Source organism: Myodes glareolus, chromosome 16 (assembly GCF_982192425.1).
Source record: "Myodes glareolus chromosome 16, mMyoGla1.1, whole genome shotgun sequence".
NCBI classification, from domain to species: Eukaryota; Metazoa; Chordata; class Mammalia; order Rodentia; family Cricetidae; genus Myodes; species Myodes glareolus.
The window spans coordinates 6,736,924-6,764,875 of record NC_142041.1 but is presented as its reverse complement, the minus strand read 5'-3'; the positions used below and the strand labels follow the sequence as shown (position 1 = coordinate 6,764,875).

At 45.8% G+C, this 27,952-nt stretch overlaps 2 long non-coding RNA genes across 3 annotated transcripts; one reads left to right on the top strand and one right to left on the bottom strand.

The window, feature by feature from the left end:
* The first annotated feature begins 56 nt into the window (after positions 1-56).
* On the top strand, positions 57-7,263 carry LOC146891379 (uncharacterized). The gene is made up of 2 exons (XR_015735077.1): positions 57-857; positions 6,736-7,263. It is a non-coding gene; the product is annotated as an uncharacterized LOC146891379 (long non-coding RNA).
* LOC125391378 (uncharacterized) lies at positions 1,879-27,952 on the bottom strand. 2 transcript variants are annotated; one of them, XR_014997237.2, is made up of 5 exons: positions 27,808-27,952; positions 8,630-8,848; positions 8,020-8,131; positions 6,988-7,098; positions 1,879-2,535 (listed from the first exon to the last, which is right to left on the bottom strand). It is a non-coding gene; the product is annotated as an uncharacterized LOC125391378 (long non-coding RNA). The 2 variants fall into 2 exon arrangements; XR_007229099.3 differs by lacking the exons at positions 8,630-8,848; positions 27,808-27,952 and having other exon boundaries at positions 8,020-8,152.

The window sequence follows — 27,952 nt, the reverse complement described above, 5'->3', positions numbered from 1 at the left end:
TGAGGCCGGGGCTGGAGGAAGGGAGGGGGCGGGGGAAGAGCGGGTTGTCACCCTCGGGGTAGCCAAGGCCAGACCGGGAGAGGAGTAGGGGGCCTAGGGCCCACAACGGCGGGGAGGGGACGGAGAGGCGAGGGAAGCCTTGGCGGTGGGGTTAGGAACTGAAGGGTCGCACGGGAGGCCAAGGCGCCGGGAGGCCAAAGGAGGCCAGAGGTGAGGCCCTGGGCGCGGCGCCTGGGAGGGACCGGCCTACGGCCGCCCGGGTAGGTGGTGCGGGCAATTGCGGAACTCGGGGACAGCCGCTCCTGAGCCCAGCACACCTCGAAGTGCAAACAGCGGGAGGGACAAGTCTTGCGGGCCCTGCCCGTCGACCCGGCGCGGGAGCTGGCGCTCGCTCTCTCCACCTCGGGGCGACGAGCCACCCCCAACCCCCCAGCCGCAGAACCCGACGCCCGGCTAACTAGGCAGGTCCCGGGGCGCAACCACAGTGCTCACAGCTAGGGGACCCCGGGAGGAAGGACCCTGCAGCCCCTTCTTTATCATACACTTTGTTATGTCGGCTGCTAGTTTGAGGCCGAAACGCTCTCCAGGATCGACGCACTTTTAACTGTGATTTGCCCTGGATACAAAATAAAATGCATCTCTGCCTGCTTGCCTGCCTCAAAAAGACCTCCCTGAATCCGGTCAAACAAGCTTTTTACTAAATTTTCTGCACTGTCTCCACGCCCTTCACCCCTGCCTCTTGAATTTGTTTTGGGAGTGTGACTTGACCAAGGTCTCCAGCCCAACGTGTGCCCACAGACTCTAGCGCCGCCGCCAACTCCACCCCCAGCCCCGGCCACGAGTCACCAAGGGGCAAGGTAGGTCATGTTGACATTTTAGAAAAGCGCTAGAGGTATAGTTCCCTCGAGTTTTCTCTTTCAAACCGATCTATTCTTGGGAACCGGATTCCGTCTGAAATATTACTAGCAGGGTGGCCCCTTGTATTCTTGGTGTGAAATGCGGCCGCCACACCCTTGCAACCCCTGGAACCTGTCGGTATTCTCCTGGGGATGTTTGTTAGTGGAAGCCTAGACTCTGGGGAGTAAGGGAAGGGAGTCGGAGGCCGGCGATGCGCGCTTCCCGGTAAGATGGGGTGCGGCGGGTGGCAGGCGGAGCAGGTGGCAGCGGCGTCCGGGAGAGCGGGTGGAGGCCTGGTTCGCTCTCCGCCCCCGAGAGGGCGCTGGTACCACCTGGGTCCTCGGCTGCCACTCCGGGGTTTCAAGGACGCCTCGCAGCCCCGCCCTAGCCACGGAGTCCCTGAGCCAACCTCCTCCCTTGGAGTCGCGGGGGCTGGGTCTGGGCGGGGGAATCTGGAAAAACCACCCAGATTGCATTGCAGTGGGCGAGGCTACCTGGAGTAGCCGGTTCCCCCGAGCTGCGTCGCCCCGGGGCTCTCTAGACTAAATTTCTCTGTTGCTCAGCTCTGTCAAGAGAGGCAACACCTGGCGGGGGTGCGGGCCTCGGCAGGACCGACTGCTCAGCACACCAGGCTGGGAGGCCCGACGTCAGGTGAGCGCGGTGCAGAGAAAGTGATTACAACCGCACCTGAAGCGGCTCCGACACTAATGTGGAGTTTGGATTCGTCGTTTGTAGAACGAGTTTCGACGAACTGAAGACTTAAAAGTCAGCGCTTTTACTAGGAGAAGCCGCAGTAGGAAAACTAGAGGCACGAATCTCATAGCTGCCCCTCTTTGCAGAGACCTTCCATTCCCCACTTACGAAAGCTGGATTCTCCGTTTCTAACATTAAAATAACTTAGGTTAATTTGTCCAACTGGATTTACCTTAACAGAGGTTTTGTTCTTGAATAAATTCTCAGGCCTTCTAACAGCCTGACATGTACGCTGCACTCAACAAATATTTTATTAATTTGAATGAAAAGGAAGACATGATTGCTCCTAGGTGTGGAGAAAGGACAAGGGTTTTGTTTTGTTCTGTGCAGCTATGAGGGAGATGTCGAGCATAGCGGGAGGCATCTGGAGAGGTCCAGAGTGAGCCTGACTCTGAGGAGAGTGGAGAGAGGGGGAACTTGGAGCAGCGACCAAGATGCCAAAGGGGACCAAAAAGGGGTGAACGTAGCCAAAATGACTGGGTTATACCAGGGATGAGCTTCTGGGGAAAGGGCAGTACCGCCAGTCCCTGGGTAGGGGACGTGGGATGCTGGAGGACCTGCGCGCGTCTTGGATATGTTAATATGCTCCTCAGCCATTCAGCTGGGATTTGAGACGCAACTTCCCAGCCTTTGTGTAGTTGTGGCTGAAATCCGGGCGTTGTCAGGGACCCTGGAAAGCTGGAATTCCGACCGAGGCTGGAAAGAAAGGAGTGCAGACTGTTCCCCTACTGTTTCTGCCCAGGTTCTGCAGGTCCGCCTGGAGCTGACTGGCTGGATCACCTAGAACTAGAGCCGCTTTGGGGGTCTGTCTAGGATGCAGATTCCGAAGGAACACCTGGGGCCGGCACGTTGTTGCTGTTGACTTGAAACCTGCCGGGATAGAGACTAGGGAGAGAGAGAAGGTAAAGTTAAGGAGATTAGGGGAAATTTCTATCTTGGGTGTACACTTGAAACTTTCCCGCCCATGGCCCTGGTTAGGGGAGGGAAATCTCAAGAACCAGGAAAAGGGGGAGAGACCCCCACCCTCAGGCCGTTGGGAAAACGGCCTGTTGATTCACAGGGGTATTTATCTGGAGTTTGTTTGACCTGTGAGAGACCGATGACTCTCTGAAGCTTCCATGAATTTGTTTTTGTTTTTCCCTGTGTAATATTTTCTGCAATAGCCTTGGCTTTCCTGGAACTCGCTTTGGAGATCAGGCTGGCCTCGAACTCACTGAGATCCACCTGTCTCTGGAGTTGAGGGGTTAAGGGCTTTAGCCACCACCACCTGGCATGAATTTTTAAAGTTTAGAGCACAGAGCATTTTAAAGTTCATACTTAGGAGATTTACAATTTTGAGCTTGTGGCTGTAGTAGGTAGCAGTTCTTTACCAGGGATTAATATTTTATCAGCACTCCGTTGATTAATGTTAAAACTCTGGAGTCTTAGGTTTTTTTGTTTTGTTTTTTGAGAAAGGGTTTCTCTGTGTACCCTTGGCTGTCCTGGAACTCGGAGATCTGCCTGACACTCATTTCTATATACCTTAAATCACTTTCATAGATCTTTATGACTTGTATTTATGCATCTTAAAACAAGTTTTTAGACCCTCACAACTTACTTAAGGTTTCATATCCTCAGACCTTTGCCTCTTGTATTTATATACCTTAGAGCACGTTTCTTAGACCCTCAAAACTTACATATCCCCCCTTTAAAAAAAAAAGACTTATTTTATATACTTTGGTATTGCCTTCAGGTATGTGTGATGGTACCAGATCTCCTGGAACTGGAATTACAGACAATTGTGAACTCCGTGTGGGTGCTGGGACTTGAACCAGGGCCCACTGGAAGAGTAGTCAAGTGCTCTTAACAGCTAAGGCATCTCTCCAGCCCTAAACATTTTTGTTTTGTTGTTTTGTATTTTTTTTTTTTGAGACAGGCTTTTTTTGTATAGCCCTGGCTGTCTTGGAATGCACTGTGTAAACCAGGCTGGCCTCCAACTCAGAGATTCGCCTGCCTCTGCCTTCTGAGTGTTGGGATTAAAGGCGTGCGCCACCACCTCCCAGCTCTTTTTTTTATTATTATTAATTCAACCATTTACCAGGGGTCACGGGTGACTGATTACTGATTAATCAGTTTTGATATGTTAATAGACACCTCAGCCATTTGCCCCAGGTTTGAGACCTAACTTAACTGTAATAACACACACCAAAATTTGCAGCTTTGTTTTATGATCTAGATGTTAATTCATCACTGTAAATATGAGACTCAGCTGACAGTCTACAAAAACAGTCCACCATCCCATCCCATACATACATATCCCCGCCTCCAACCAAGATTTCTCTGTGTAGCCCTGGCTATTCAAAAACCCGATTTACAAACCAGATGGCCTCAAACTCAGAGATCATCTACCTTTGCCTGCCTCCCAAGTGCTGGGATTAAAGGCTAGTCTACAGAATATTTAAATTTCAAATGTTCTAAAAAAAAAAAAAAAGGTAAAGGCCTTTAGGGACCTGGGCACAGCAGGACGTGCCTATAATCCTGGCATTGGGGAGGAGGAGGAAGATCAAGACAAAGGAGTTCTAGCTACATGACAGAGATTCTGTCTATGAAAAATAGATTCGGCCAGGTGGTGGTGGCGCACACCTTTAATCCCAGCACTCGGGAGGCAGAGGAGGACGGATCTCTGTGAGTTCGAGGCCAGCCTGGTCTACAAGAGCTAGTTCCAGGCTACAGAGAAACCCTGTCTCGAAAAAAAACAAAAACAAAAAAATAAAAATTGTTAAAAAAAAAAAGAAAAGAAAAATAGATTCGAAACTAAAGGAAACAGAAACATAAAGGGCAGACAGACTTAAGTAACACTGGGTTACTCATCACTGGGCAGCACCACGTAGGCAGGAGCACATCCTGGATTTAAAAATGCATGAATGAATGAACATTCTAGCGATAAAGAAAAATGTCTGGAAGTTGCTCCCCAAGGATTCAGACAAACCTTATAGATGTTACCATGATGATCCAATGAGGGACTTTTCTCCCCTGCCCCAATGCTGGCGGTCAATCCACTAGGGGCCAATCCTAGGTCTTACTTTCTCCCGGATGCTGGGTAAGAGCATGGCAGCCTTAGTGGTAGGGGAGAGAATCCACTGTACTATTCTCGGCTACTTCTGTGAGGCTGAGATTGCTTCAGACTTGCCATGCTCTGTGTTAGCCTCCCTGCCCACCGTGCTCCCCCACCCCGCCGCGCCCCGCCTCGCCCCGCCTCAGATACTGCCATGCAAGGATTTAACAATGTTCTGTGCCACCCCTGTCTTCTATGATGTAATACTTCATTACCGTAGAATTCATGTATGTTTGTTGCTTTTCTTTAGTAAATAGAATAAAGGTAAAGAAAAAAAGGTTTTCTTTGGTTTTAGTTTCTTTCTTTCTTTTTTTTTTTAATTGAGGGAGAAGCATGAGTATGCTCGTGTTGAGTGTGAAGGACAGGACCCGGAGTTACAGGCGGTTCTGAACCTCCGGATGTGGACACCAAACTCAGCTCCACTGCAAGAACAGGAAGTGCCCATACTGGGCTGAGTCTCCATCCCTCCCTGTTCCTTATCACAATCTCTTCCTACACTTTAAAGTTGCCGTTAAGTGACCCTTCCTACACTGAACAGCTGCAACCTCTTCATTTCCTGTTCTTTAATTACCTTCTTAGCCTCGTCTAGTCCTCGGGCATGCGCGAACGTGCATGTGCCTGTGTTGCTGGTAATTGAATTTCTTGCTATTTTAGGGGGTTTCATTTGTTTTAAGAAAAGATCTCATACAGTCTAGAATGGCCGTGACTTTGCTGACCTGGAAGCTCTCATCACTTTCGGGGGGGGGGGGGGGTGATACACGTGGAGGTCAGAGAGCGACTACTTTAATGATTCCAATTTCACTCAAGTCTGCATCGTTCTCACTTGCACACTCCTGGTTGTTACTATAAAAGCTTAGGTGTCAGATGGGGAAAGTCTGCCTCTCTTGAAGAGCTCTCTTGCTAGCCCACTTTCAGGAACTGGAGGAGTGAGTGCTTGGGAGGAAGACACGTCAGAGCCGACGAGCTACTATGCCACCAAAAGCGTTCACCAGAAGCCAGCATTCACAGCGAGCATCCCAAGCCCATGGGAGATGTACCAGCGGGGCCAGAAGACTGCGTGTCAAGGAACAATGGAAATAACAACTAGAGATTGACATTTTCTTTTTTTCTTCTTCTTGAGATGGATTTCTTTGTGTAACCTTGGCAACTATTATGTAGTCCTGGCTGTCCTGGAACTTTCTCTGTAGACCAGGATGATCTCTAACTCACAGAGCTCTGCCCGCCTCTGCCTCCCAGAGTGCTGGGATTAAAGGCACGTGCCGCCTCTGCCTGACTAGGACTGAAGTGTTCAACCATGCAGGAATGAAAGATTGGTTGAATTAAGAACTTGTGTGTTGAGAGTATTTTTTAAAGGTGTGTTACTTTTGTCGATGTTGCTTTTGTTTGGCTCCGTGACCTGTGTTACTGTGTCCATCTAAAACACCTGATGGTCTCATAAAGAGCTGAACGGCCAATAGCAAGGCAGGAGAGAGGATAGGCGGGGCTGGCAGGCAGAGAGAATAAATAGAAGGAGAACCAAGCAAGAGGAGGGCATCAGGGGCCACCCAGCCAGCCACGGGGTAAAAGTGAAAGTCAGATATGCAGAAGTAAAGAAAGGAAAAAGCCCAGAGGCAAAAGAGTAAAGATAAAAACCAATCCCAACACTTGAGTATTTCACCCCTGAAAACCCCATTATGAACAGTGTGGCTCTCTGGCAATGTCCACTGATGCCCTCCTGTCAGAAGCAAAAGGAACTTCACAACATCCCCACTGAAAACATGAAGATCCTGAATAAGAATCTCTCCTGCGTGGCGGTGGAAGATCTCTGTGAGTTCAAGGCCAACACGGTCCACAAGAGCTAGTTCCAGGACAACTAGGACTATTACACAGAGAAACCGTGTCTCAAAAACTTAAAAAAAGAAAAAATTACGTCCCAGATAGGAAATGAGGTTGAGATGTTGAAAACACTCAAGCATGTATTTGAGACATTCATCTGTGTTCACACTCTGCAGTTGTTGATCAAGAGCTGTCATGATTTCTGCAACCGGCTCAATCCACCTGCACTCGCTCTGCCCATGCCAGCCCGGCGGGAGCCGCAGCCCAGCAGGCCCCTGCGTATACTCCGAGATGGCAAGCGTGGAAGCGTTCACAGTACTCAGGCTCCTGGTTGAACCCGTCTGTGACTGCACTAAGGACAGTAGCACTGTAACCCTGAATGGGAGAAATGCCGTAGCGTGTAACTAGCATCTCAGGTTTTAAAATACCAAGTGGAAATCTGTGTTCGAGGCCATCAGAAGTCACTGATTTTCCTGGGTATTCACTGCAGATGGGGTTGTGAGACACCTCATCTTCTGCTCCCTGATCAGACCAAATTTCTGCAATGGGGAGGGAAGGAAAAATGACAGTCAGGATGATGAAATAAATGACAATTTTCTATTATCCTGTGTATTCCACATTTAAACACATTACTGGCCTGAACCTTGATTGTACCCATTACCATAGACTGTCTGTAGAAAAATATAGCCTCTTGCTATCTTGTGGTTTGGGCTTGTTCTTTAGTCTCAAAGGGACTTGGTTTCTCATTGTGACAGTCAGGTACCAATGATGACATGTACTCCATGGTCTTTAAGGAAACAGGGATGTGTAAATGTTTACTTAAAGAGAATAAACCTAAGAGCCAGGAAGGTTACACTGAGAAGACTCCCTGAGAGAGGGTCAGGATGGCTCAAGGTAACCACAATGTCCCTGACTCTCAGCCTCTGTCTTAAAGACAGCAAACCCAGTAGCCTTCTGAGTTCAGGACATTTGGGGCAAGCCTGGGCTTCATAATGAAGCCCCTACAAAAGAGAGTGGCAAGGTGTTTAAACCAGACCTTGTCTCAACCCCTGCTTGTCACAGGCAAATTTAGAGAAAAGGCAGATACAAGACACAAGGAATCTGGATAGCAGACCAGCATGAGACACCAACGCTTGGAGATTATAGAAACGAGCCTGTTTTACTGGGCATTGGGGGGAAGTGATGCCCCCAGAAACCCCTCTCTCCTTACTCTGGCCTTTTGGCACAACTACCCTCTTCCCACCTATTCCTTACTCGGGCTCTTATACAAGTTCCGGAGAGGAAGCCCAGCAGCACGATTTTCCTATTAAGTCAAGGTGAGGTTGACAGCTAGGACTTTAAAGACCTGAACTAAAGAGGAGTGTGGGCCATTGTCTTGGGCCTTCTATTGCTGTGAAGAGACACCATGACCACGGCAACTCTTATAAAGGAGAACATTTAATTGAAGGGGCCTCACTTACAGTTTGAGAGGTTCAGTTCATTTTCATGGTGACTGGGAGTATGGCCGTGCGCAGGCAGAGATGGTGCTGGAGAGCTAGTTGAGAGTTCATCTTGCAGGCAACAGGAAATGGCCTAAGACACAGGAATAACTCCAGCCTGGAAGATCTCAAAGCCACTCCCACAGTGACACACTTCCTCCAACAAGGCCACCCCTACCCCAACAAAGCCACACCTCGTAATAGTGCCACTCCCATTGGGGACCATTTTCTTTCATACCACCACAGCCATGCTCCCTGTAATAAACCTTCCGTGCTAAGGAAAGTCAGAGGTGAAACTAGAAAGGGGGTAGAGTTAGAGCAAGGAGACCAGGAGTGAAGGGGACAGGAAAAGGGATGTGGGTGATTATGATCGAACACTTTTTATACATGGGTGACAATGTTATAATGACACCTATAGAATATTAGTTAATCTTCACTGATTGCTTTTCAGGGAAAGGAAGTATTGTCTCTTATTTTCTAAGTCTCTGGTTTCCTTGCAGTCAGCTTAGCCAACCCTTTGGCTGATAAAAGTACCAGTGTTGCTAGTCTGGCAAAATATAACCCAGGAACCAGGAAATGGTTTTCTCCTTACTTTGTGTGTTTGCAGGATATAAATGTTAGGTTGAAAGAGCACATCTGGCAGAAGCTGCAGTTTGGAGAGGAGGAAGGTAATTTTTATGATGGGTCTATATCTGCTTCATACAGTGTAGTCAGTATCTCTCACCCGGGACTCGGCGGGTGTGTTCAGTCATTCATTTATCCTGTTGACAGGCTTGTTGCCCCAAGCAGGATGTTCGGCACTGGAGACTCACTAGTGAAGAGAGACAAACATGGCCCTTGTTCAGTGAGGGCGATGACCAAGTAGCTAGACACAAAAACAGATGTATAAACCGTACAAGTGCTCTCAGAACCAGGGCCTGGGACTCCACAGCAGTGAGGCACCGGGAGTCAGGAAGTGGCATCTGAATTCCAATCCACTAGTCAAAGTGAAACAGCCAAACGGGAAGAGCTCTGACTCCTCACTCTAGAGCCAAGGTTGGGAGGGATCGCAGCCTGCCAGAGTTGTCTGCAGAGGAGGAACTTGGGAGCTGCACTTGACTTGCTGTGGCCAAGTGCCAAGTGCATGGACTCTTCCTGAGTCTAACGTGGCTGACTGTGTGTGTGTGTGTGTGTGTAACATTCCTGACTCTGTGTGTGGATCTAACATTCCTGTCTCTGTATCTGTGTGTGTGTGTGAATCTAACATTCCTGATTCTGTGTGTGTGTGTGTGTGTGTGTGTGCGTGCGTGCGCGCGCAGGTGTGTATATTCCACAGCACACCTGTGGAGATCAGAGGACACTTTTGGGGAGTTGGTTCTTTCGTTGTATCTTGGTGCTTGAGTCCGGGTCTTTTGTTTGTTTGTTTGTTTTTCTTACTGTAGCCGCATTTGGCTTCTATTAGTTTTCCCAGCCTGTGTGTCCCATCTCACTAGAAGAAAGCCAGGACTGCCAGGGGATGGTGGTACACTGCTGTGGAAAACCCTTTTGTACACTGTGAAGTCTCCTCACTGTGACTCGTTTAATCAATCAAACAAACAAACAAACAAACAATTGACTGGCCAATAGCAGAACAGGATAAATTAGGTGGAAAAACAAATCTAAGAATGATGGGATAAAGAAGGGCGGAGTCAAAGGAGTCACCAGTCAGACACAGAACTAGTCAGATGTACAAAATGGGATAGATAGCCAGGCGGTGGTGGTGCACACCTTTGATCCCAGCACTCAGGAAGCAGAGGCAGGTAGGTTTCTGAGTTAGAGGCCAGCCTGGTCTACAGAGTGAGTTCCAGGACAGCCTGGGCTATACAGAGAAACCCTGTCTCATGGTGCAGGGAGAAGCTAAGATACAGATACACACTATTGCACATGGCTTTTTGTGTGGGAGGGTGGGGAAGCAGGGTTTCTCTGTGTAGCCCTGGCTCACCTGGAACTGGCTCTGTAGACCATGCCAGTCTGGAACTCACAGAGACCCGCCTGCCTCTCCATCCTGAGTGCTGGGATTGGAGGTGTGCGCCACCAATCACCTGGCTGTAGGTGGCTTTTTATGTAGGTTCTGGGGATCACATTTGGGTCACCAGGCTTGTGCAGTGAGTACTGTTACCCACTGAGCCATCTCCTGGCCCTAAGAAATGTTTTAAAATAATTAATATGGGTTACTATTCTTTCATTTCATATAAGAATGCAGTTTTAGCTACCTTGAATTCAATTTAGGAATATAACTGAAGGAAGTTCTCTCTTGAGTTCAAGGCAACATAGTGACACCCTGTCTCAGAAAAAGACAGTTTTAATATCAAAAAGACTAATCAAGAATAAAGAAGTTTTGTTTTTGTTTTTTGGGTTTTCTTCTTATGAATAATTGGTCAAATCACTTTCATATAAAAAAGAAATCATATACTAGAGGTTTGCAATCATTACCTTAATCTTTTCTGAAAATTATGAACAAATTGATTTCCCTAAAATTCATTTTGGCTTACCATATGTGTGTGTGTGTGTGTGTGTATGTGTGTGTGTGTGTGTGTGTGTGTGTACCTCACTATTTTTTTTAAACAGATTCTCATGTAGCCTGTGCTGGCTTCTAGCTCACTTTATGGGGGAGGATGGCCTTGAACTCTCGATCATCCTGCCTCTACCTGTTGAGGGCTAGGCTTGGGTTCTAATTTTAGCATTTCCACTGTTTGGGGTTAAACCCAGGGCTGTCACCCTGCTCAGCAAGCACTCCACCAACTGAGCTATGTCCTCAGCCCTGCGGCATCATGTCTGTCTCTCCTACTTTCCCCCTTCCCTCTCTCCCTCCTTGTAATATTTATCTTATTTTATGTATGTGCATATGTGTCTCTGTATATGCACAAGGGGGCAGATGCCTTTGGAGCCTGGAAAAGGCATCAGAACCCCTAAAACTTGGGTAGTTGTGAGCCAAGTTTGGTGCTAGAAACCAAACTCAGGCCCCCAGGAAGAGCAGCCAGTGCTCATGACCTCTCTTTGTTCTCCTTTCATTTCAGACAAGATCTCCCTCTGTATTCCCAATTGTCCGGACCCTATGTACCCCGGTACTCTATGTACTGACTGCAGATTCCCGGCAGTCCCACTGCCTGAGTCTCTACAATCACGCTCAGCTCCTTCTATATGATTTATAATGAAATCTGCAGCCACCTACCTGCATCCTTCCTAAACTCCAATCCTGTTTCCCAGAGGTAGCTCCTCCCCTTTGTCACCTCTTCATTTTTTAAAAGATTTATTTATTATGTACCTAGTGCCTGCATGTATGTCTACACCCCATAGAGGGCACCAGATTTCATTACAGTTGGTTGTGAGCCACCATGTGGTTGCTGGGAATTGAACTCAGGCCCTCTGGAAGAGCAGCCAGTGTTCTAAGCCTCCAAGCCATCTCTCCAGCCCCATTTCGTTTTTGAACACTATGCATTTACTACTATTAAACCTTGGTCTAAGCCAGGTATTGCTGGTGCACATCATTAATTCTGGCACTTGGGAGGCAGACACAGGCAGATCTCTTGAGTTTGAGGCCAGCCTGATCTACAGGACAGTCAGGGCTACACAGAGAAACCCTGTCCCGAAAACCAAAGCATACAAGCAAGCATTATTCTAGAAGTCTAATCTGGAGCCAGCAAGATGACTCACTGGGTTGATGGGCTTGCTGCCCAGCCTGTGTGCAGACAAACTGCAAGACCTCTGCCATCCTGGTGCCATCAAGGATATTGGACCCAAGCCACTGAGTAAACTAGCTGTGATCCAGTGCGTTACCACCAAAGATTTGCATCCGGAATTTGGTCTGGACATGTATAACCAAGCAGAGACTCACAAGCTCTTGGCGCTGGTTCACACGAATGGGTGAATGTTGCTCTGAGAACCAGAGGCCAACCATATAAGATGTCCAGGGAGAGAATTCTAGATTCCATTTTCTCAAAAAATCAAGTTTGGGGAGAATCCAGAGAAGGGGGGAGAAGAGGAAGGGGGAGGGTCTTCCGTGTTCTGAGATGCAGGAAATGACTGTCTGTCAATAAACATGAACACCAAAATACATACAAGACCGCAAACATTTTAGCACATGCCTATGATCTTGGCACTTGGGAAGCTGAGACTGGAGACTCACCAATCAGAAGCCATCTGGATGTCTGTATACCACGGACCTGTCTCAGAAAACGGGTCACTGAGATGGCTCGTCAGGTAAAGACGTTTGCCACCCAGCCTGAAGACTGAGCTGATCCTCAGAACCCACACAGTGAAGGAGAGAACTGATTCTCTAAGTCGTCCCAACTTCCACACACATCGTTGTGTGCACTTACGACCAAAAAAGGGTAAGGGTTCATTTTTAATTGTACAATGTCAACACAACATGGGAGATATGGACAGAACTGAGATTCGTACATATGGACTCTCATTTCAGTGACTGTGTTTCGCACTGCTACACTGTATGGAATGAGAAGCTCTGGGAGCCAGCTGTCAGAAATTAAAATACCGTCCTGGGGCTGGCGTGGTGGCTTAGTCATTAAAGTGCTTGTCATGAGCTTGCATGGCCACATCCATACTGTGCCGGGAGGTGGACATGGGTGAACACCCTAGGCTTGGTGGGCATACACACAGTTCTCCGAGCTAGAGATCTCAAGAGATCTGGCTAAGAGTATGCTTGCTGGACAATAATGAGGACCTGAGTTCAGATCCCAGCACCCATGGAATAAGCCATTCGCCCCTTGCGCATGACCGTCAGCTCTGAGGGAGGCAGAGACAGAGGAGGACTGGGGATGGTTGGCTTCCAGCCATGCCAAGAAAATGCAGGCCCTAGGTTTAAGGCAAGGTCCTGCTTTGATAGAGGAGATGGAATGGTAGAGGTGAACGCCCGATGCTTTCCTTGAGCACCTCCGTGTACGCAACAGCAAATGACCCCTTACACATGAGTACATATACCCAGATACCTCACCAATGCAGCAGGCTGTGAGCCTGTTTACAACTGCAGTGATCACACATCTTAAACTCTCTAAAGTAGCAGCGCAGTATATCCTCAGATTGATAATTACAGTCGTGGATTGGGAAGAACATCTGAGACACACTGAGTGTCGTTCTACAATGATGTTACAAAACCGTGTTGGTTAAAGTAAACAGTAAGCGTGTCATCAAAGTTGTTTTACCAATTATAAAGAGTCAAGTATCTGTTTTATCCCAACGCCCTTGTTTCGCAAGAGCAGAAGCTCAGTGACTTAGCCAACCAGGATGACACAGCTAATCGGAAGAACAACTGTACTCACCGCTCAGGTCTCCTGGCTCACGGGCCAGTGATCTCCTCCTGTGGTGTCCATGGTTACCCGGATGGGTTGTCCTGAAAACATGCTAACTTTCACGATTGGCCTTGGTGCGTATTGTTGCTTTTGCTTAAAGTTCTCTCTCTCTCTCTCTCTCTCTCTCTCTCTCTCTCTCTCTCTCTCTCTCTCCTCTCTCTCTCCTCTCTCTTTGAGACAGGGTTTCTTTGTGTAGCCTTGGCTGTCCTGGAACTCACTCTGTAGACCAAACTGGCCTATAACTCACAGAGATCCACCTGCCTCTGCCTCCCAAGTGCTGGGATTAAAGACATGAACCACCACACCAGGCTCAAATTAGTTCTCTTACAGTCAAACTCAGGGCCAAATAATAGGGCGTGAAAGTTCACTAAAATTCGTTATATAAATTCACAAAACTGGCAAACAGTGTATGAATGCACACAGAAACAAACAGATCAAACCTGGGGTCTTGTGTTTCCTGAGCAGACTTCCCAGCACTGTCATAGAGAAGGCATATTCTTGAGAGATCTTGTTTATTCCAGATTATGGGATGTGAGTGGGGTTTAGGTGCTCACCCCAAATGCTGGACCACTCCTTCCTCCCCTCTATGGTTCTGGAGCTGCTGCTTGCCTATTGAGAGCTTAGGAAAATTTATGGGTAGGAAATGGGGAGGAGTGGATGAGCTTTCCTTTTTAAAAAGTGTTCAGAGATTTATTTATTTGTTTAATTGTTTGAGATAGGCTCTCACTATGTAGCTCTGATTGACCTAGAACTTTCTATGAAAACCAGGCTGACCTCACACTCACAGAGATCCGCTGCCTTTGACTCCTGAGTGCTGGGATTAAAAGTGTGAACCACACATGAGATTGGTTCATTTATTTTACAGTGGTAGGGGCTGGACCTGGGCCCTTGTGCATTCTAGCTAAACATTCCTAAACCCCCATCTCCTCTTATTAGAAATGAGGTCTTGCCAGGATAGCCTTAAGTTCTGAGCTGAAGATATCCTCCCGCCTCCACTTCAGACTAGCTAAGACCACATCCTCGCAACACAGACTTGTAATACAAATAAAACTCTCACTGCTCCCTCTCCCACCTTCCCCTTTGACTTTGAGATGAGATCTCGCTACATAGCTCAGGCTAGCCTTAGACTCAAGCCTCCTGCCTCACACCCCTGAATGATGGTATTACAGATGTACACCATATGACTGACATCAGTAAATATTTCCTTAAGGAATACATACAAATGGGCTCAGAGACCGAAGCGTGAACTTAGTGAAGAGCTTGCCTTCTGTGAGTGAGATACTCACATTTTGTTTTGTCTCTAGCATTGGAAGAAAAAAAAAGGGTGGAGAATGTTGGGGGAGAAATATATCTATGAATAAGGGGGTAGCACACACCTTGTAAACCCAGCAATAGAAAGGGTGATACAGGAGATTTGAGAACTGATGTGGGAGTCCCCTCTGTGTGCTGTGATTACCATAATGAATACAGAACTGCTTTGAGCCTATAGCAGAGCAGGGCAAAGCAAAAGCAGATCTTGGCAGGGAGGACTTGACTGAATGCTGGGAGAAAGAAGGCAGGGTCAGGGAGATGCAATGGAGACACCAGAGTCAGACATGCCGAAACTTTAGCTGGTAAGCCACAGCCATGTGGCAATACACAGATTACTAGAAATGGGTTAAACTAAGATGCAAGAGTTAGCCGATAAGAAGCTAGAGCTAATGGTCCAAGCAGTGATTTAATTAATACAGTTTCTGTGTATTTTGGGGCTGAGCTGCCTGGAACCAGCAAGCTGCTCACTCCCTCCTATAGGGAATTTGAAGCCAATTTCTCTGCAACACAATTAAAGCCTGCCACAAATATGTTTGTGTTGATATGTGTATATGTACATCTAGACAATAAGCACATGAAAAGACTTAATGTTATTTGTCATTATGGAAAGTCGAGTAAAAATGAAGTACTTCTTCAGCCCATTGGGCTGGCCAAGATTAAAGAGACAGGCTTGAAGGTATTGAACCCTTATACGTTGTTGGAAGAACTGTTCCATGCTATAGTCATGCTGGTAAACACTCTGACAGATTTTCAAAGGGTTACACACAGAATCACCATGTGACCTGGCAATTGTACTTCCAGGCACAAACTTAAAAAACACAAAAACAAACGGCTCGGTCAACATGTACTTATAATCCCACAAAGCCGAAGAGGTCAACACCACAAGTTTGAGCTCAGCCTAGTTCATGTAGAGAGTTCTAGGCTAGCCAGTGCTACACAGTAAGAGGGAAGGGAGAAGAGAAGGTAAAGGGAAGGAGGAAGGAAGGAAGTATGAAAACACATAGCATCCACACACACAAATGCCCAGATCCTCTCCAGCTAAGGACTTGTTACATTGTATCACCTCTCTCTACAGTGGAGTATTATTTAGCTATATAGGAAAGCAATGACAGAGACTGGGAATGCAGTTTGGTGGCGGAGTACCTATCTAGTCTGTGTGTATGTTCAGAGGCCCTAGGTTTGATTCCTCAGTTCTGGGGAAAGGAAATAATTTTGTAAGGCAGTGATTATTGTACATGCTGTCACCTGGATCAACTTTGAAAATATGAAATATGCCAAGCAGAGAAACTGTATTTGAATGACATCGTGTGTATGAAATGCCAAGAACTAGAATTTTTTTGTTTTGTTTTGTTTTTGGTTTTCAGGTTTATCTGTGTTGCCCTGGCTGTCCTGGAACTCACTCTGTAGACCAGGCTGACCTTCTATTCACAGAGATTTGCCTACCTCTATCTCCCGAGTGCTGGGCTTAAAGGTATGTGCCACTACCGCCTGGCTTATATAGCTTACAAAAAATAAACAGCTTATTTACTTTTTGTCTACAGAGGTTCCAGGACACCCATGGCTACACAGAGAAACCCTGTCTGGAAAATAATAATGATAATGTTACTGTGGGCTTAGAATAAAAGAGCAAAGAGCAGGAAATGTCTGGTCATGGATCTCAGCTTTCTTTTGGGGGTGATGGAATATTCTGAAATTTTATAATAAAGTTGAATTTTAGACTCTGTAATATGCTAAAGACCACTGAACAGCACACATTTACGGTGTGTAACCAATGTGTCGATAAAGCTGATCGGAAAACCAGAGCCTCTCGCACAGCGTCAAAGCTATTTGCTCGTATTCTGTCCTAGTGAGGCATGTACTCCCTTAATCTCTAGGCGCTGTGCCCATCCGGACGCACAATAAACTTGATGAAGTCCTGAGTGTGGTTCTGCAATAGAGTGCCTGTTTGCACATGAGAAGTCTTGAGTTCAAGCTTCCCCTACTGATGTGGGATTCCCCTCTGGATGCTGTGAATACCATTGGTTAATAAAGAAACTGTCTTGGGCCTGTGCAGGGAACAAAGCTAGGTGGGGAAAACTAAACTGAATGCTGGGAGAAAGGAGGCAGAATCAGGGAGAAGTCATGTAGCCCTGCTGGAGACAGATTCAGGAACTTTAGGCAGTAAGCCACAGCCACGTGACGATACACAGATTAATAGAAATGGGTTAAATTAATATGTATAAATCAGCCAATAAAAAGCTAGAGCTAATGGGCCAAGCAGTGATTTAATTAATACAGTTTCTGTGTGATGATTTCGGGCAAAAACAAAACATGATAACCTGTAATTAATTCATTGTTGTAATCTTTGAGTTAAAATCTGACAGGTAATTGGGAAGGATAACTGTTTCTTACAGAGGCCACAACCCAGCAGACACTTGGAGAGACACAATGTTCAGCCCGGCCTTCCATCCTCTTAGTGGCAGAAGAGAAAACAGGAGCGTGGGATTGCCTGCTGAGTGTGTCCACTCATTCACTGATATTGATCAGTGGAGTTTAGGAGAAATTACGTTCAGACAAAACACTGCTCCTGCCTTCATCCATTTTCCTGCCTCCTTAGTCAAAAGCTGTAAGAATGAAGACCTTTGAAAATGATATGTATTTTGTATGTGTGCATGTGTGCCACCACTGCATGTGTGTGGGGCTCAGAGGACAATGTTCAGGAGCTGGTTCTCCCCTCCCCCCATGAACTCAGGTAATCAGGCTTGGCAGCAAATGCCTTTATCCAAGAGGCCATCTTGCCAGCCCTACAGCTCTACCTTTGGCAGCCCACAGCCATCTCCACCCACTCTGGATACCCTGATTTAAAAGCTGGGGGTGGGGCCCAGGGGCGTGGCTAAACAGTAAGGCAAGAACCTAGCATATGCCAGCATATGTTCAGTCACCTGCCTGTACACGTGCACACAACCACACAAAGTCTACAGTGGCTACTACATGAGAACAGGCAGGGCTCCTCTGGATCCCACGTGTGTGATACGGCATAGCTGCTTTCAGGTCGTGCCTCCCTGGAATGACTCCATTGTATGAAGCAGCAGCTGCAGCCTGAGTTATTCCATTTTAAGTGCCAAGAAAGGGTGACTGTACACCTTGCTTTCGCAAGTGAGCAACCTCCTGTACACCAGCAGGCACACAGTGATCATTTCTGCCAGTGAAGGGTGACGTCAGCAAATACATTGAGTCACACAAGCATGTCAATCACACAGAACAGAGCCCCTTACCTGGGAGCAGCCCGACTGCAGTGCAGCAGGCGTACTGACTACTCACCCAGCCGCTTGTCAATATCCTCACCTAGGGAAACCTCACAGCTCCACCTCTGTCCCGCACTCCAGCTCAGTCTCCCCTCTGAGCCGGGTTCTCCTAGCTGACTCTCAGGTCTGCCGTCCAGGCCCACTCCTGACAGCTCAGCACTGAACAGCTCTTGTCTGGTCAGCCGCGAATTCTTCCTCATGGCTCCCAGTTCCAACTTTAGGACAATCTCCCTGATCTTTCTAAAGTTTAACCCTTTGCCTGACATTCTCTCACCTGCCTAGGTACACTGTGAGGAGCGAACACGTGACCTCAAAGGTAATATTAGTAATTAAGATGGGAATAAAGGAAACTGATTGCCAGTGGCTACCAGTCAAGGGAGATAGAGGCTACATGACAAACTGCAGCCAACACACTGAGTAGACTGTCAAGTTATTGTCATTCGGTAAGTTCTGATAAGGTAGAAAGGCACAGACTTACCCATCTGTGTTTCTGACATACAGACAGTGGTGTGGGCTATTCACTCCACCCCATTTTCTAACAGTTCTGAAGTAAGAATTCTCCTGTTTGAGCCAGTGATGAGGCTCGACAGGTAAAAGCACTGACCACCACACCTGAAAACCTGAGTTCCATCTCTGCACCCCACCTGTTAGAAGGAGAGAACTAGCTGGGCAGGGGTGACACACACCTTTAATTCCAGCACTTGGGAGGCAGAGGCAGAGGGATCTTTAAGTTCGAGGTCAGCCTGGTCTACGGAGCAAGTTCCAGGACAGCCAAGGCTACAGATAAACTCTATCTTGAAAGACCAAACCAAATCACTAACCACACGAGAAACAACAAAAAGATCTACCACAGCTTCCTACTGATTGCACACACGTCCCATGGTGTGCTCCCCCTTCAGAGACAGAGGATGAATTAATAAATGAGCAGTAAGTAATACTTGCTTACTGTTCACATCTACTTATCCAGATTTCTTCCTTTGTTAATTCACTACTTCCTTTCTTCTCAGGGGTTGTACCTGGTGCTGGATGTGTCCATAAATAAATAAGCCATCTTCTTGACAGATGTCATAATGTCCCACATTAGGTGAGGCATTTATATTCATTTAGCACCAGTGTTTTGGAGGCTTCTCTGAGAATTTCTTAAGAACACCCTTTGCATTTGAATAGGACTATTCACGGACGTGGGAGTCCTAGGGATAGAGCTTACTGGTAGACTCCTTGACAAACAGGTCCAGTCCCCAGCATCAGACACACAGGAATATCTCATGTGCAGTGTTCCATTTGATAGTCAAATCTCTTAAGAAATGGAGAGACAGGTAATGTCTTCATCATACAGAGTGTGGAGTGGTTTCTTCCAGTCCAGACAGCTAATAAACAGTAAAGCCTGCTTAGAGCCCTTGCTAAGGCAGCTCACTGGTTGCTTTTACTATGGTTCCTTCCCAGACAGGAAGTTGACTTCTTAGAGAACAGCTGTCTCTGTGCAAACAGCAATGCAGCAGAGAACTGCTAAGTTTGATCTTTTAAACGTTTTAATAAATCACACTGCATGTACTATCGATTTCATAACCAGGCACCCATTAAGGAGCAACGCAAGGAAGCCAGCAGGGGCTGCTGAGAAAATAGGTTTCTATGAGACTGGGGAGTGCACAGTTAACGAGAACAGAAGTCAGTGCACAACTATCGGTAGCACAGTGTACAGTTCTCATCAGCCCGTGCAGGCCACAGAGCTGGCTAGAGAGGAACTTGCCATTTATCCCAAGAATCACTTCTCTGCGAATGAATTTTTCTAAACCCAGCTCGACCTACAAAATGCCTGGCCCATTGAGAACATAAGCAAGAATGAAGTCCCACTCCAGATTTCAGAGTTTCCAATCCACATTAGAGAAACAAAGGGTTAAAGTGCACACACACAGGAAAAAATAAGCTGTCTCTAGTGGCACATATCGTTGTGTGGCGAAACCCTTCCTGGAGAGATGCAGTCCGTGGCTGCTCACCCCAGACAAGGAGCCCACAACAGAACAAAGTGCAGATACCAGCAAAGTCCAGCTTGGTGAACCAGGAGATTTACTGGGGCTACTTACAGGAGTTTGGGTAAGGAGTTACTTATAGGTACAGAAACGACCCACAGACGACTACATCACCAAAGCCCACCCGAGCATGTGTGCTCACAAATGGGACCTGAGCACACTGCACACCTGCCAGCAGCTCACTAGGTTGGACAGTGTCCTTTCCAGGGGCCTTGGTTGCTCTAAACCTCTTCAGGCAGTTCAGCTGGTTTCTGATTTTTCCAGGCAGTTTGATCTGGCCTGAGATTCTTGGCGTTTCTGTTCTGATAGGCAAGTTTCCCGGGACCCTCACCTTCTTATTGGTTATTTTGGCAGGGAGGAGCCTAGTGAATCCCAGTCAGTTTTAGGGACTTCCTGAATCGATTTTGAATTATTTCCCTTCCTGTTTAAGGCACTTCCCTGAGGATGGAATGTTTCAATCTCAAAGAAATTTGTTACACAACACAAACCTTTAATCTCAGCTGATGGGAGTCAGAAGCAATCCTCTGACCTCTGCACACGATTGTACCTTCCCTCCTTTTGTTTTTGCAGTACTGGAGATCAACCTAGGACAGTGCATTCCCTAAGTCAGTGGTCTACTACTAGACTGCATCCTCAGACCTTCAGAAGTTGTATTTCCCCAGTCCTCCCTACAATCTAACATGCCTCCCGGTTTGAGGACCGAACAAGCTGCCCGCACAGCCGGGCAGAAGTGGTAAACACAAGCAGGCGCAAGCACGAAGCTGCTCCGTTGGCCCTTTGTCCACAGCATTCCACAGACTACGGTATCTCTTCCTTCTCTTGCGCTTTAAGGGAATCCATTATCCCTTCCCCATCTTTCTCCTGCCTTTTGGCAAGCCTTTCTCATTAGGTTTCTCTTCCATCAAATGCCCATCTCACTCTGCCCCCTTTCTTACCCTCTGTCATAGTGCCAGCTGAGCTTCCCTTGTTAATGAGTTCCAAAGTCTGGTCTTCATGGCGGACCTCTTGTTCCAGTGCTAGGCTATCCTAGCTCAGAGCCTGCGCCTCAATCCTGACTTATTGATTTGTTTATTCTCTTATGATGGTGTCTTTCTGTGTCGTCCAAGCTGAACTCTAAGTCTCCGTCCTCCTGCCTCAGCCTTCTGAGTGCTAGGATATAGGAGTAGGCACCGTTCACCCAGCTTTTCAGTCCCGACTTTAGTCCTGAAGATGGAGAGATAGTTCAGTGGTTAAGAGGGCTTGCTAATTTCCAAGAGACCTCTGTCTGGTTCCCAGAACCAGTTTGGGCAGTTCATAGCTTCCTGTACCTCCAGCTCATGAAAATCCCTCTTCTGGCCTCTGCAGGCACATAGCATCTCTAATGAACATATACATATTAAAAACAAGAGTAAATTTTTTTTTCTTTTTTTCTTTTTGTCCTGGGTTCTGTGGTGCCGACCAAGTCTGACAGTCTGAGTTTGATTCCTGGGCCCCACACAGTGAAGGAGAAAACTGACCTCCACAAGTTGTCTTGAGACCTCCACAGGAAAACCATGACTCACGAACACACAGACAGATGGCTTGTACTGTCCTGTCAAGGGACCTAGGTTCGATTCAGCACCCACATGGGGGCCACAACAGTCCCAGGAGATCCGACACACGCTTCTGACATTGGCCAGCACCAGACAGCCACACGGAGCACATGCATTCAGGTAACACTTATGTGAAGATATCTTGTTGGTACTCTACAAATCAAGCTTGCCTGAAGATCAGAGGGTAAAGCAAGCCACTAGTTAACCATAGAGGTCTGGAGGTCCGTACTGACAGGCAGGAAGTGGAAAAAGACAGGAACTCAGCCCCGTCTGAGTAGTTAGCAAGGTAAAAGCTGTAGCTAGCTCCTTTCTCTCTCTGATCTTTCAGCATTTGCCCTGATATCTGGCTCCAGGTTTTTATTATTAATACCAAATAGAACTCATGCAACAATTGGTGCCCACCTGCCTCAGCCTACCAAGTACTGGGATTAAAGGTGTGCACCACCATTGTCTGGCCGACCACTGGGATTTTTTAAAATTAGTTAATTTACTTATTTAAAAAAAGAAAACAATCTTTTTTCATTTTACATACTGTTAGGAATATTTCCTAACGCCAGCTCCCTGCTGACGCAAAAATTCCCAATCAAGCCAAATCAAAACAAGCCAAATTAAGAAATATCCAGGTTTAATGGAAGTTCTGTATTCTCGGGTGGTCCTGAGGGGGGAACCGGGAAGCCGCATAAACGTGCCCCCCCCCAAGAAAAAGGGACCATGTGTTCCTCTTTTGGGAGATCACTTAAATACCCTGGGGAGAGATCCTGACCCCACCAGGGAGAGGACCTGACCTGCTGGGATTTGGAGTCCAGACCAGGCCTGGGGGCTGGGATAGATGCCAGGGGCTGGGGCCTACGCTCCCAACTTGACACATACCAATCCCAGTTCCCAGTTCCTCCCCTCCTCCCATTTCCTACACTTACCTCTACATGCCACTGCCCCCCATCCACTCCTCAGAGAGCATGAGGCACATTGCTTTGGAGAAGGTCCAAGGCCCTCCCTACTATATCTAGGCTGAGCAAGGCATCCATCCAAAGAGAATAGATTGCCAAAAAGCAGTACAAGCAGTAGGGATAAATCCTGGTGCCACTGCCAGTAGCCCCGCAGTCTGTGCCAGCCATACAACTGTCACCCACATTCAGAGGGGCTAATTTGGACATATGCCTGTTCCTTCCCTGTCCGGCCAGAGTTGGTGAGCTACCATTAGCTCGAGTAAACTGTTTCAGTGGGTGTACCCATCATGGTCTGGACCTTTTTGCTCATATTCTCACTCCTCGACAATTGGGAATTCTTAAAGAGGGAGAACTAGTTTTTTTTTAAAAAAAGGTTTTTTCCCATGTTAAAAATTGTGAAACACAATTATAATGGGTGTTGGGGGTTGTGGATCCCCAGACACTGAATTTCCTGTAGACAGCTTGTTATTCTTGCAGCTGCTTTGAGCAGGAGACCCTGGGGGCGTGGTTTCTGGTGGGTTTGGCTGGGGAGTGGCTATCAGTTAAGGATCCCTATATAAGCTGCCCTGGTACACAATAAAGGGGCATTCTTGGGGAATTCAAGAATGACCCGTGTCTCTGTCTCTGTGTGTATGTGTGTGTTACAATCTCCAGCCCCTTGCCCAACTTGCAAAAGGTCCTGTAGTGCCAGCCATACACTACACTACACTACACTACACTACCAGGCACAGTACCGTAGTACATGTAGTACAGGCACCACAGGACCGTAGTCCACATAGTAGTATGGACGGTACACATGGAGAGAGTTGGGTCTCTGTACTATCTAATGCATGATCTAAAATTATAACAATTACGTCAGTTACATGAAGGGACAATCAACTTAGCTGGGATTGACATAATATTAACTATCATCTTGGTAATTCTTGTTTTATCTCTAAAAAAGTTGGCTGATATGAGTGCCAAGATACAGACCTTAGAAAAACATTGAAACAGACAATAGAGATACTCAGATCCAGACAGAGGAATTTTTTTTTTAATTTTTATTTTATTTATTTATTTACTTTTGTTTTTTTGAGACAGGGTTTATCTGTGTAACAGCCCTGGCTGTCCTGGAACTCACTCTGTAGATCTAGCTGCCCTCAAACTCACAGAGAGCTGCCTGCCTCTGCCTTCTAAGTGCTAGGATTAAAGGTGTGAGTCACCACCTCCTGGCTAAATTTTTTTGTTTGTTTATTTTTGGTCAGACAGAGGAATTTAATGGAGAACCAATTTCAGCGTTGCATTATAAGGTTAGAAATGAACAGCCTAAGGTTTTCAAACAACCAACTTTAATTTAACCAGTCACCTTACATGAACAACTGCCAAATAATAGATATCCCCAAGGTTGTGCAAGAGTTAAATGGAATCTTGTGGAAATGTTAGATTTAAAGAGATTCAAGGAAGTGACAGTCTCATAAGGTAAGCACTCACCTTTTGTGAAGCAAATGTTAAACTCAGGGTCAACTTGTAATAGAATTATCCTCAAAGACTGGAGAGACTTGGTTACAGCGGTTTTGGAGCCTGGTCCTCAATTACAGTGGAGGACCTGGTAGAAAGGTAAGGCTAAGACCATTGAACAACAGAGTAGGGCCAGAGGTATGGAAGTCTCCCAAGATCAACTTCTTAGAGAGGGAGATTATGCTGAGGTACAAAAGTAATCTATGGGATGACCATGCCCTGGGTTTGTGCCATGCAGCAGCTTTGAATGCTTGGGACAGAACTGAAGAAGTAGGAAAGAAAAGTGAGCCATTTACTAAAGTTATTCAGGGCCGAAAGAAAACCATCACAGATTTCTTACAAAGTTTGACTTCAGCGGTGAATAGAAGGATACCAAATTCAGAAGCTGGACAAATAGTAATTGAATCTCTGACTTTTGGAAATGCTAATGCGAAAGGGTAATTAGGCCACAAAAGGCAAGATCAGCACCCTAGGAGGAACAGATTCAAGATACAACCAATATTGAACCACATGACCATGATGATGCTTGGGGAGAAGAGGTGATTTCCAGGGGTTTGAAGAAAAATTGAAATGTCAAGTGTTTCAGTTGTGGCGAGCAAGGTCACCTTTTTAAAAAAGGGATTGTAAATAAATTGTTCTTAGAAGCAGTGTTTTCCTATGCATAATTCAAATAGAATGTCCTTCCCTTCTGGATTTTGCAGAATGTGTGGCAAAGGTAGGCATTGGACTAATGAATGCAGGTCAACAAGGGACATGTAAGGTAGCCCCTTGTCATCAGGAAACTCCGTTGAGGGTCCATACCAAATTTGGTTATATTGTTTCCTGTAATCATGGAGGAAACTCCTTCCAAGAGCATTTAAAGACCCTAATGCTGCCCCAGACATCAAGAAGTGATTTTAAGAACATGACACCCACATTCCTAAAAGGTAGGATGGGTAGTTTTTGGTCTTTCATTGGGTTATGTATATTTGTCATTGTTTAGAGAGATTGGTTACAAGTTGTTATTGGTAACGGTCAGGAAAAAAGTTGAACAAAGGAAATTAGATCCAGGGTTCTTGTTTATAAAAGAAAAAAAGGGGGGATATAGATAAAATAGAATATAAGCGTTGATTATTAAATCTACTCTGAAAAGAAAAAGGGGTTATATAGAAATAGAATAAAAATGTAGATTATGGAATCTGCTTTTAAACTGAAAAAACAACCATTAGTTTTAAATATTTTACATTGGCTTGGATTTTTTTTATATTGATACAAATTTGAGGATATTTTTATTAAAACATTCTGTAAATACATTTCTAATGTTGTTCTAAGTATTATACCTATACAGCTCAATTAACGATGTAATACAAATTTTTTGCCCTTGAAAGTTATTATTACCAACTATTTAGAATAATAAGGAAATGCAGGTTAGTAATAATTCATCTATTGCAATTGAACTTGTAGTCATATTAGGTATGTTTTCAAGGTCAAACAGAGATACATTTTAGATAGATGATCTTCAAACACTTTCGAGATCTACAGAATATGGCACTTAAGATACCTTAATAACATAGGTTCTTTTCTTTGTTTATGACAATGAGACATGTCTGATCCTGGCAGCACCTATCTACTTTGGAGAAGATAATGGGCACTGAAGAAATTCCACATGGAGTTTACTTTCTCTGTGGCAAAAATAAGCCTACTGGACAAGAAAGTGCTCTTGCCTTGGCTGCTGGCAGTACATAGGAGGTTCTTCTGTATTTGTGTTGCTGTCATTGGTTGAATAAAGAAACTGCCTTGGCCTTTTGAGAGGGCAGAACTTAGATAGGTGGGAAAGGCAGAACTGAATGCTGGGAGAAAGAAGGCAGGTGGAGAGAGCCACTATGGAGCTACAAGGTCAGACGTGCTGAATCTTTTTCAGTAAGCGACGACCTTGTGGTGCTCTACAGATTACTAGAAATGGGTTGAATCAAGATGTGAGAGTTAGCTAATAAGAGGCTAGAGATAATGGGCCAGGCAGTGATTTAATTAATACAATTTCTGTGTGGTTAAGCTAGCGGGGTGGCAGGAAGCAGCCTGTCGCTCCTACTACTACAACAGTTTGCTGTCCTAATTAGACAAGCAGGAAACAAAAGAAAGTGATTGCCAAACATTGTCAAGACGAGGAGGGAGAGTCCTTCAGAATATCCTGCTTCACAGAAAAGTCTGTCAGATATGCTAGATCTATAGGCTGAAGATGGATGCCCCAACATTGCAGAGGAACCTTGGGTGACTGTCCAGGCAGTCAGCTGTTTCTGTCATTTCTTACATTTTTTTGAAAGTTGCTTGCTCACACTTCCTACATACTCAGGTAATATTATTTCCTTCTTGGGTCTCTGATGGAGACGAAGACTTTATCGTTATAGTTTTCCTTATTACCATATTCAGAAAAGAAATTCACTAAAGAGGTGTAAAACATATAAGGTTGAGAGACATTAACACACAGTTTTGGTAATGCAAGTTAGAAGAGAAAGTAAATTAAGTGCAACCTTTTGGACTCAAGATAGAATAGATATGGAGTATCGTCTCTGAATCTGTCAATTGCTAATGGATTCAACATTGTTGATGTATCTATTGCCTATATATATATATATATATATATATTATATATATTATTGTACTTATTGTATATAGTTTTTCTTATGTTAGTTAAACCTTCCTTTTTTATTTTATACACAAAAAGGGGGAATGTGGTGATATTTTGTTTGTACTTTGCTGAAGATCAGAGACTGTAGCTAGCCACTAGTTAACCATAGAAGTCTGGAGGTCTGTACAGACAGACAGGAAGTGATATGGCTGAGTGGAGAGAAGATTATAAGGTAGGAGGAGACAGGAGCTCAGCCCCTTTTTCAGCAGAGGAGTTAGCAAGGTAAGAGTTGGCTATGTGGGGGCTGGAGAAATGGCTCATCGGTTAAGAGCACTGACTGCTCTTCCCCGAGGACCTGGGTTCAATTTCCAGCACCCACATGGCAGCTCACAATTGTCTGAAAATCCAGTTCCAGGGGACCTGACACCTTCACACCAATGCACATAAAATAAAAGATAAATAAATCATAAAATTAAAAAAAAAGAGTTGGCTGTGGCTTGCTTCTTTGTCTCTCTGATCTTTCAGCATTTATCCTGATATTAGAACTCATACAACAGACTCACACACATGACATAAGTTAAGTAAGTATTAGCAACAAAAACAACAACAACAAAACCCTTAAATCTCACATGTCCTCAGATTCACTATTTTCTCTGCCTGCAATCCTGTTCGTCCTTGTACGTTCCCTTCTGAGCCACACTTAGTAGGATCCTGCATCATGCTAGACTCTTTTCTTTGTCCTTCATCCTTTCCATTCAATCCATTATACAACGTCCAAAACCTTGGAATTCTTTTTAGAATGTTTTTATGCACATAATAATAGGCTTCATTATGGTAGTTGCATAAATGTTCATTCATAATGTTCATATTCTCCCCATCCTCCATTCCCACTAATCTCTTTTCTCTTCCCAGCTACTGCCCTTTTCTACATTCGTGTCCTGTGTGTGTCTCAAGAGGTTTCATTACGGTGGCTTACAGAAGCATGAGTGAGAGTTTGTCCACGGCAGCACGGACACCTTACCAGTGGCTGCGTCACTGAGAACAATGTCTCTCCCTCTACTGTCAACTGTTAATTGTGTCCTCAGGTAGGGGCAGTGCCCTGTGAGCCCCTGCCCTTCTGTGATTAGGCGTTGATAGTTCTAGTACTGTACAGGTCTGGTGCATGTCATTACAAGGACTCTGGGTCTAAGGGTACAACACTCACCATGCCCGAAGTCTTCATTCCACACATCTTTCTCCTCTCTTCTCCTGGATCTTATGTTCACTCAGGATGTCTTCTGGTCCTTAGAAGGTCTGATATAGATGTCCTATCTGTGACTGGACTTTCCACAGCCATTAATTCTCAGTTC